The sequence below is a fragment of the Aristolochia californica genome, unplaced genomic scaffold, assembly GCF_029961685.1.
Source record: "Aristolochia californica isolate CCGP_79_NKW_82.1479 unplaced genomic scaffold, dmAriCali1.0.hap1 SCAF_9, whole genome shotgun sequence".
In the NCBI taxonomy this organism is placed as follows: Eukaryota; Viridiplantae; Streptophyta; class Magnoliopsida; order Piperales; family Aristolochiaceae; genus Aristolochia; species Aristolochia californica.
In genome coordinates, this window is record NW_027182290.1 from 3,728,485 (window position 1) to 3,739,706 (window position 11,222).

Sequence of the window (11,222 nt, forward strand, 5' to 3'; positions counted from 1 at the left end):
TCACCTCTTCCTTCATGGCATTGTACCATAATTTTGATTCTTTGCAACTCATGGCTTGTGAAAAGAACTTGGGATAATTTTAGGCTCCAATGTTATAGTCAGATTCTTGTAGATACACAACGTAATCATCAAGAATTGTTGATCTCTTTAATCTGGTAGATCTTCTTAATGTTGTACCATCATTTTCCTGAGAAGTATGTGGTTCAACTAGTTGTTCAAAAATGCTTGGCAACTCTTGAAGTACCTGATCTACTGGAATGTCATCAACATTTTGTGAAACTTCAATGATTGGTTGTTCAACACCAGTTTGTACTTGAGGGGTGCTGTGAACAATAACCAATCTATCATTTAAGGTGGAAGGTTGAAATTCTGAAAGATCCATCTCAGAAACTATGTTCCGAGTTGGATTGCTCCCACTAATCAAGTCATTTTAAAAAAACTTTGCATTTCTTGATTCCACAATCCTAGTGTTGTGAGATGGACAATAAAATCTGTAACCTTTGGACCTCTCAGCATATCCAATGAATTACCTACTAATGGTCATTGGGTCCAGCTTCTTCTCTTGTGGATCATAAATTCTCACTTCAAACAGGCATCACCAAACGCACATATGTCGCAAACTTGGCTTCCAACCATTCCATAATTCAAATGGCGTTTTTGGAACAACTTTGGTTGGAACTCGATTTAATATATACACAGCAGTCTTAAGTGCTTCAGCCCACAAGGATCTAGGAAGATTGGAGTTGCTAAGCATACTCCGCACCATGCCTAATAATGTTCGGTTTCTTCTTTCTACTACATCATTTTGGTCTGGAGAACCAGGCATGGTATATTGGGCAACAAGCCCATGTTCTTGAGGAAACTTTGCAAATGGCCCAGGTGCTTGTCCATTCTCTGTGTATCTACCATAGTATTCTCCACCTCTATCTGATCTCACGATCTTAATTTGCTTACCGCATTGTGTCTCTACTTCAACCTTAAAGATCTTAAAGGCATCTAATGCTTCATTCTTGTTATAAAGCATGTAGAGATACATGTATCGTGAGTAATCATCTCTAAAAGAGATGAAATATTTCTAACCATGTGAGTCCATATCTGGACTACATATATTAGTATGTATGATCTCTAATATGGTTGAACTCTTATTGGTACCTTTCTTTGACTTGTTAGTCTGCTTTCCTTTAATACAATTTACACAAGTCTCAAAATCAGTAAAATCCAAAGTATTAAATACCCCTTCATTAATTAATCTTTTAATTCTATTTATAGAGATATGACCCTAACCTTCGGTGCCATATTGTAGAGGAATCCTCATTAATAACACCTCTTTTATTACCAAGGTGAACATGCATTGAATTGTAAGTGACATTGTTTTGTAAATTAATGTTATAAAGACCATTAGACAATGTACCATTCCCAACACAATCAAACTTATAATATAAACTGAAAGATGAGTCTGGAAAATAAAAGGAATATTCATAAGGTACAAGCCTTGAAACTGAAATCAAGTTTCTGGAGAAACTTGGAACATAAAAGGTCTTTTCTAATTTTAAAACAAAGTCACTACTTAAATTTAAATAACAAGTTCCTATAGCTTCCACATGTGAGCTCATCTTGTCTCCTGGGAAAATGTGATGATCACTTCCCACTGATTTCTTAGGTTTTGCAAACCCTGCTAGGAATTACATATGTGGATTGTGGATCCAATATCAATCCACCAAGTGTTAATATTTACATTAACCATATTTGGTTTATAACAAACAAATTGGGTTGGTTTACCTTTGTCAACAAGCCATTTCTGAAACTTGCCTCATTCCTTCTTCATGTGTCCCTTTTTTTTTTAGAAGAAACACTTGGAATCTTTCTTAATACCAACTTGAGGGGAGGGGGGGTATTTTACCCTTCCCTTTCTATTTGGCTTGATACTTGCCCTTTCCATGCGTTGCTAGCATAACACTTTCTCCTTGTTCCATCACCAGTCTCCCTTCCTCTTGAACACACATGGTCAAAAGTTTATTAATTGACCATTTATCTTTATGTGTGTTGTATGAGATTTTGAAGGGTCCATATTGGTGCGGAAGGGTATTTAGGATGTAGTGCACCAGGAAGAATTTCGACATTTCAACCTCGAGATTTTTTAATTGAGCCGCAATATCCCTCATTTGCATAATGTGCTTGTGCACACCTCTCATACTGGTGTGCTTTAGGGATGAGAATTTGCTTGCTAATGCCTTATCTAAAGTGACAAATTGTTAATTAATGGCTTTCAACAAGTCTTTGATATTTTCGTACTGCTCAACAGAACCACGAATACCAGCAACAATATTAGTCTTAATGAACATTACACTGAGGCGATTAGATCACTCCCATCGTTCATAAAGTGTAATTTCAGCTGCGGTGCTAGTATCAGTAATTACTGGTGGTTCGTCTTTCCTAATAGCATAGTCTATGTCCATCCACCCTAAATGAAGAAGTATTCTCTCTTTCCAGACCTTATAGTTATCTCCCTTACGATTGGGGATATCACAACGAATATCAGAGAAATGTGCAGGTTGTAGAACTGCATAAAATTATAAATTACATGCTTATGTTAAAACTAAGGCCTGAATAAAATATCATGTTTTACTAATGTAAATCTTGCTTAAAAATTGAATCTATTGACATAAAAAAATGCATGTGGGTTAAATATTTTATTCAAGCAGATTCAATATTCTTGATGAGTAAAGTTTATGATAAAACTATCAAATTATTTATGAATTCATAATTCTTGTGGGTAAATTATGAATAATTTGATATTTTATCCTAATTAATATACTAAAATTTAATAAAAATTCATGTGGGATAAAATTTATTATATTAAGTATAATTAATTACAATAATATCTATTTGTTTTCTTTATGATAAAACTATCAAATTATTTATGAATTCATAATTCCTGTGGGTAAATTATGAATAACTTGATATTTTATCCTAACTAATAAACTCAAATATAATAAAAATTCTTGTGGGATAAAATTTATTATATCAAGTAAAATTAGTTACAATTAATATCTAATATTCTTTATGTGATCCTAATCATAATATATAATTTTTATTAAATTAAAGATGAAGTGGCTACTCTCTAATTAAAAATTCTATGGATCACTAGACATTAAATCTCATAAATGTATGAGAATAGCATGAATTGCATAATTGTAACGTACACTAACATGTTATCAACAAAATATTCTCATAATATATGCATAATTAAAAACTATAATATTATGCATAACTTTAATTTCATGCATTTAAATATATGCCAAAAATGCATAAAAACTGTAATAGGAAATAAATATAAACATTTCAATATACATAACAGGCAACGGCCAGTGGCCTAATGGTCACTGGCGCATAAGATTTTGCCAGCGCGTGGGTTCGAATCCCGCTGGCGCAAAATCAAATTTTAGTACCAAGTTTGCTCGGTCCTCCCTCGGGAGAGTTGTCCCGTACTTTTTTTTTTTTTTCACCGAGTCGCCCTGGCCTTAGATGCGGTTGCCGAGTTGGAACGACGAACCAACTCAACCTATTCGTATTTACAAAAATACCTTATATTTTTAATTAACTAGATTATGCGTGCTAGAGGTCGTCTTCAACCTCCAATCGCCCACAGAGATAAAGATTCGCCGGCGTTACGCCAGTGTTCCTTAAAGTCGTCGATTTCTGAGAGATCACCTTTCCCGATTTCCCCCTTTCTCTCATATAGTCTTGTAAGAAATAACCCTAAAAAATTACAATAATGCCCCTCCCCACTTAAACTATTATATATATATATATATACACACACAATAACATCCCCCCTCAAATGGATGCTGGTAAGTAAACCAACAACAATTTGCCAACCGAAAATTGATGTCATTGTTGAGTCATTACTTTGGTGAAGATATCGGTCACTTGGAGATCCAAAGAAATGTAAGGAAGAAATATCACCCGACTCTCCAAAGTATCTCAGATAGAATGACAATCAACCTCGATGTGCTTGTGCGTTCATGAAAAACGGGATTGGTGGCAATCTGGATAACACTATTGTTATCAGCATGAAGAGGGGTAGAAGAAGTCCGAGGAAACTCAAGCTCCGCAAGAAGCCCATGTAACCATACAATCTCAGAACAAGCAGTAGATATAGCACAATACTCAACCTCATAAGAGGATTTAGAAACACGATTTCATTTCTTACATGTTCAAGAAATTAAAGCATCACCTAAAAACATACACCAACCCGTAGTAGATCGATATGTATCCAGACACCCAACCCAATCAACATCACTATAAGCACTATAAGCAACAAGTTGAAGGAATAAACTTGTAGGAAAGAATAACCCAAGAGTAGGAGAACCTCGAAGATAGCAGATGATGCGTTGAACTACAGCAATATGGAGATGTCGAGGAGAGGACATAAACTCACTGACCTGATGAACGGCATAGGAGATATCGGGGCGAGTAGTGATCAAGTAGATGAGGCTCCTAACCAGGCGCCGATAGACAGTATCTAGAAGATCTCCTTTATCTTTCCTGTATTTGACATTTACCTCCATAGGAGTATCAATAGAATAAGTATCATCTAAACCAGCCAAGGAAATAATATCTTGAATATACTTATGCTAGTTTAAGAAAATATCATTGGCCCGATGATGTACTTCCAGTCCTAAGAAGTAGGTGAGCTGGCCAAGATCTTTTATATGGAAAGTGGCATGTAACAGCTGTTGAACCTTAGTAATCAAACCACAATCAGTGCCAGTAATGATAATATCATCCACATAAACCAAAAGAAGGACTATACCCGATGCAGACTTGTGGAAGAAGAGAGAAGAATTATACTGACTTTGTGTAAACTTGAAGGTAAGAAGCATACTACGAAACTTCTCAAACCAAGCTCGAGGAGCTTGCTTAAGTCCATGCAGAGAACGTCGTAGCTTACAAACATCCTAAGGAGAAGAAGTAGTCATACCAGAGGGAAGTTTCATGTAGATCTCTTCTTGAAGATTACCGTGAAGAAAGGCGTTCTTCACATCCATCTAATACAGTTGCCACGACTAGGAATCAACAACAGCTAAGATGGTTCGAACCGTGGTCATTTTGGCAACAAGAGCAAATGTATCCTCATAATCAATCTTATATTCTTGTTTGTTTCCCAGAGCTACTAGGCGAGCTTTGTACCGATCCAAAAAGTACTCCTAAGAGGCTTGATTGTAGGGGGGCAAGGAATAATATCCCAAGTGTGATTCTCCTCAAGTGCTCGAAGTTCTGCTTGCGTTGCATTTTACTAACACTCATGTTCCATAGCCTGTTTGTAGCAAGAGGGAATGGAAATAGAGGATAAAGTAACCACATGAGAGACAGTGGAAGAGAAACCATACCAATTAGGGGGCCAAGAAGGGCGAGTAAACTAGCGAAGAGTGGTGGAAGCTGGCGCCAGGTCAAGATCGTGAGGGGGCACAAAGGAAGTGGAACTAGACTTATGTCGACCACGTCTTCCATACACAAAATAAGATTTGAACATTTCCACAATTGGTGAGGAATCATAAAAGCTCGGCAGAAGAGATAAATATGTAGATGGTAGCTCAACATGAGATAGAAAGAAATATTGATTTTCAAAGAAAACCACATTCCTAGAAACACGTATACAACGAGCATGTGGATTATAACAAACATAACCCTTTTGAGGTATAACATAACCAAGAAAAACACACTTAATAGATCGAATTGTAAGTTTAAGTCGTTCATGAGCAGGGAGACACACAAAATAAACACAATCAAAAGTCCAAAGATCAGAATAAGAAGGAGAATGACCAAACAACTTTAAAAAAATGAAAAACCTGATGTAACGTAGGAGAGGGTAAGCGATTGATCAAATGAACCAAAGTAGAAAGTGTTTCACACCAAAAACGAGGAGGAAGAGATGATTCAAGTAAAAGAGTTCTTACCACATTAAGAAGATGACGATTTTTCCTCTCAACAACACCGTTTTGTTGCGGTATCGAAGGACAAGAATGCTAAGAGACGATCCATTTGCTTTGAAGAAAGCCCTAAAACTCATTAGACATGTATTCATTGTCAGAATCAGAGTGCAAGACCTTAATATTGACAAAGAATTGACTCTCAAGAAGCGCAAGAAAGAGCTTAAATATTAAAAAAACTTTGGCTTTAGGCCGTAGAAAGTAAACCTAAGTAAAACAACTAAAGTCATCAATTAAAGTAACAAAGTACTTGTAATGCACATGAAAAACAACAGGTATAATCCCCCAAACATCAATAGGAATAATATCGAAACATTGTAAGGCATGAGATGCACGATGAGGAAAAGGTAGAACTTTACTTTTGCCAAGTTTTCATGATGGACACTCAAAAGAAGGATCAAGAAAAGAACATGTTTTATGTCCTAATAAACCGAAATTAAATAATTTACGAAGTACATTAGAGTTTGTGTGGCCTAGACATCTATGCCATATCTTAGTTCCAGAACCAACAACATTACAGGCAAAGGAAAGTAAAAGAAAACTAGGAATAAAAGTAGAAGGAAAAACATGAAGAAGAAAAAATCGTCCCACTTTAGGCCCTGTTGCGATCATCTTCTCTGATGCGTGATATTGCACGACACAACCAGAACGAGAGAAGTGGATATTACAATTATTATCAACCAATTGACCAACAAAAATAAGATTTGTGGAGAGGTCAGGAAACACAAAAACATCAGTTAAGGAAGAGGAAAGATCACCAACAACACTGATAGGCAAAGAATTGCCATCAGCGGTGTTAATTTTCAGATTTCCAACATAATTTCTGATATTGAAAGAGAAACAACAGTATTGGTCATATGGTTAGATGCTCCAGAGTCAAAATACCATGGCTTAGAAGAAAATTTATGATTACCTGAAAGCCCAAAAGAAGAAAAGGTAGAAATGATCATCTGGTGTACCATTTCAAGAGTGATAATGTTCGAGTTTGTTAAGGCTGTAGGGGGCAGGAATAGGAACAACCGGTGAGGCAGTAGTCAATGCAACAAAACTAGAGGCACTGATGGAGGCATGATAAGTCATACCCTATTTTCTTTCAGGTCGAATGGGACAAGCATAGATGATATGACCCTGTTTCTTGCAATAGTTACAGAACTTCTTAGGGCAATCTCGAGCAATATGACCAAAATCTTTACAACTAAAGTACTGGACAACACGCATGTCTAGACCCTTATTCCTCCCTTATGCTACATAAGCCACAGTAACAAGGGTACTAACATTAACCCGATGTTCCATGCTAGCCTGAGTTACGAGATGCTGCTCTTCATGAAGAAGTTCATTGAAACAAGCATCTAAAGATGGTACATGATGACAAATCATCAAATTAGAATGTGCAATTTCAAAATCGGAATGGAGCTTCATCAAAAATTGATCTCTCTTGCTTTTTTCATGCATTGCTTGAATAGTAGAGAGAGCGGCAATAGGAACATTAGCATAAACAACGTCTGAATAGTCAGTCTAAAGATTTTGAAAACCAGAAAAATATCCCTCAACGGAGAAATTGTCCTGTGTGAAATTAACCATCTCATACTCCAATTGAATATGTTGAGCCGTGTTGTCTTGATGGTAAACCTTGTTGAAGTAAGTTCACATGTTAGTGACATTTTTATAAGGCCTCAGATTGAGAACAAAGTGAAGCTCAACAGAGCCAAGGATCCAGGTCATGACCCTAGCATCCTTGACTTTCCACTTGGACAAAGCCTCGGCCTTGCAAGGTGTATGATCACTCCCATCTATATGACCCCATAACTTTTTTCCCATAACAAATAAACGATACTGAAATTCCCAAACAGTGTAATTTTTACCCGTGAAACATATAGGGAATGAGTTTAACCTTTCAGACGACATGATAAAATCCAAGATGATATAATCCAAACAGCAACGACAAATTCCAACAAAATCCAACTTTCGCAATAGGTCTCCCCTGACAGCCAAGAGAAAATGAAACTCTGAAACCACTTCTTCCAGAAGACCTTCAATGCTTTGTCTTGGACACCCGCATTTCCAAATGCCACCAGGGAACGAATCTCAAAAGATGATTTCCGGTGAAAAAAAAATGTTTAACTACAGTCTTCAACACTTCTGTTCACAGGCACAAGCTAATCACTAGAACTGGCTCAGTAATAATAAACTGACATTTTCACATTGTATCTGACCACTAATTATCTAAAAGTAAAACTGACGGAGACCCACTGGAGCTTAGAAGAAGAAAAAAAACTCGCCGAACTCACTCTTTGAATAGGCGGCCTTGATGAACTCACCAAACCTCGCCAAAAACACACAAACTCCTCGTTTTCCTCCAACAGAACCCCAAAGAAATGAAATCCAGCGACTATTTAGAACCACACAAATTCAATGAAAACCCAACGACCTAGAACATACATAGAAACCTCCGAAATCCACTACAGAAAGACAAACCAAGAATCGAGAACCGACAAAATGAGAAAGAGGAGAAAGATAACCCACCTCTGATAGCACCGAAAATATCGAAGGAGTACTCACCGATGATCGCCATTCAACTCAGATAGTGCTGAACAAGCTTTGGGAAAAAAAAACAAACCTACGAACCAAGCTCTGATACCATGTCAAAATATTTCCCCATAATTCATATTACACCGAGATTTTTGATAGCTTGCCTTTCCCGATTTCCCTCTTTCTCTCATATAGTCTCGTAAGAAATAACCCTAAAAAATTACAATAATGCCTTTCCTGATTTCCCTCTTTCTCTCATATAGTCTCGTAAGAAATAACCCTAAAAAATTACAATAATGCCCTTCCCCACTTAAGCTATTATATATATATACACGATAACAAGTAAAAGGAAAATCACTCTTCTCAATTGCCAATCACCATTCTTCCCACAAAATATACAGGAATTTGGACGAAAAAAAACTTATGAAAGGGAATAAGAACATGGAAAATATCCACGGGGAAAAAAATGTTGTGAATTCTAAACTACAATCATTTAGAACAACCGAGAACTTCAAAAAGCTACGAGTAAGGCAAAGTCAGCGAAGCAGCAGGGACACACGGATCCCCACGAAGACGGGATAACCGAAAGTAACATGTCGAAAGCGAGTACACGAACGTGTTCATTCACGAACAGCAAATGGAAACCAGAAAGAACGAAATAGGAAAGAGCAGGGCCTTACAGTACTAACGACCGAACGGTTGATCTCTAAAATAGGAAAGAGCAGGGCCTTACAGTACTAACGACCGAACAGTTGATCTCTAAAAAAGGATGAGTTACTAAAGAAGCTGGAGAAATCGTACACAAGAGATGAAATAGAGAGAATAACAAAGAAGAAGAACGGGCATGGCTTCCGGCAGAACAGAAGAAGAGTAAAAGTCGTTTGTTTTACATTCCGTGACTCGCCATTTGTTTAATAAAAACGCGCCAACGGACATCAAGCAACCTCCGAATCAATGAGCAATTCTTCCGTACTTCCGAAAACTGGAACTACCAAAAAAAAAAAGCTAAAGACCACAAGACATCGCTGTTTAATGGGAAAAAAGATGAAGGGGTTAGGTGATTAAATGATCATATTGGGCCCTTGGTGGAACAAGTAAATAACGTACTACTGTGATTGGCAAAAAATCAAAGTCTATAACTTGTAATAAATCTAAAAGCTCCACCACAGCAGGCACCTTCCAGTTTAGAAATGAAAAAGACCTCAATCGTCTCTGAAATACTCATTAAAATGGCTGCATCGAGTACAGTTTGATGAATCCATCTGCCTGCCAGATCTAAATACCTTGCCTGTTTATGATGGCATTTGCAAAGGGACCTGAGTGCACCGAGCGGAGACGAGGACCATTAGAGCTATCATGGAGCCTTTGCCAGCATGTGACTGTAAGTGGCTCTGGTTCTATGACTGAAAACCAGCAAACTGATAGAAAATGAAATGGTGATAAGATTCTAGTCCATTTGTTGTTGGGCACGAAGATTCTCAAGCTCCAGCTTCCAAGAGCAGAAACTTGAGCAGGTAATTTTTTAAATTTTCATGGTTTTTTATGAGAATTAAAACAATTATGTCGTTTGATGACGATGAGTTAGCTTCAAGACAGTTGAGTAGGTTGATGGCAGTTCAACAGAAAAGCTGAATCAATTTATCCTATGCTTTTTCAAGGAGGAAAGAGAGAAGAGAGCTTGAGATAAACTGGGTCCTATTTAATTACATTTTACAGAAATGCTTATATCTCCTAATAGATTTACCCAAATTACATGAAATTTGTACTACAAGTAAATTTAAACATGTTGAACTACATAATATCATCTCCAGAAATTACAGTTAAAAGTAAAATCACCAAAATACCCTTCTACTAGTTTTCTAACAAGCTCTTTAGAATCCCTTACTAGAACTCTAGAATGGACAATCCATGTTGAGGTTGGATCCTATTGTGGTTACTTCTAATTTCTAATGAGGGCCCTCATTTTGTACCTAATTATCTTATTGTGACTGATTTGTCTGCTATTTACAATAGGTGTGGTAAAAATTAACTATAGTTTGATAGATTGTCTGGGGGGTTAGCAACATTGGACTTACACAATTCATATGGATTATTGGGGTTCAATCCCTAGGACGAGTAGGGGTTGATTTGTCCCTAATATTTTCTGGTTCTGGCGAGTCCCTTTCTTATGCTGGACTCGGTTGACCAAGTCGGATCCCTATTCGGGTAGCTGAGCCTTGGTTCTTACTCAAATCAGACACTCGAGAGGTGGAGTCCTGGTAGGCAATGAACTATGAAACGTGAAAAAGCCCGTAAAGTTTAAGGTTCACGTGCATGAAATCTAAATTTCCCCTTTCTTACGACGAAGCTGCACGTCAAGGAAACCCTAAAGTGGTGGGGCCCACACGGTGACGAGTTCCCAATCATGAGACACATGGTGACCATGTACCGTCAAGATGGGACGGCCAAGCCTCTTTTGGTAGTCCAAAGACCACCCGCCGTGGACTTAACATTCTTTTCGATACGCGGAAAAATCTGCGGACCTTTATAAACTAATTAGCTAATTTTACATGAATTACCGATACCAAATTACTCGGAACCAACGGTGCCGATCGGATCCTGTGACCGGTTCAGGGACTGATCCGACGGGTGGAGATGGACTTTCTCTTGCTATTAAACTGATCCAATATTGAATAGTTGAGCTCTCTTTCCGCCCCTGGT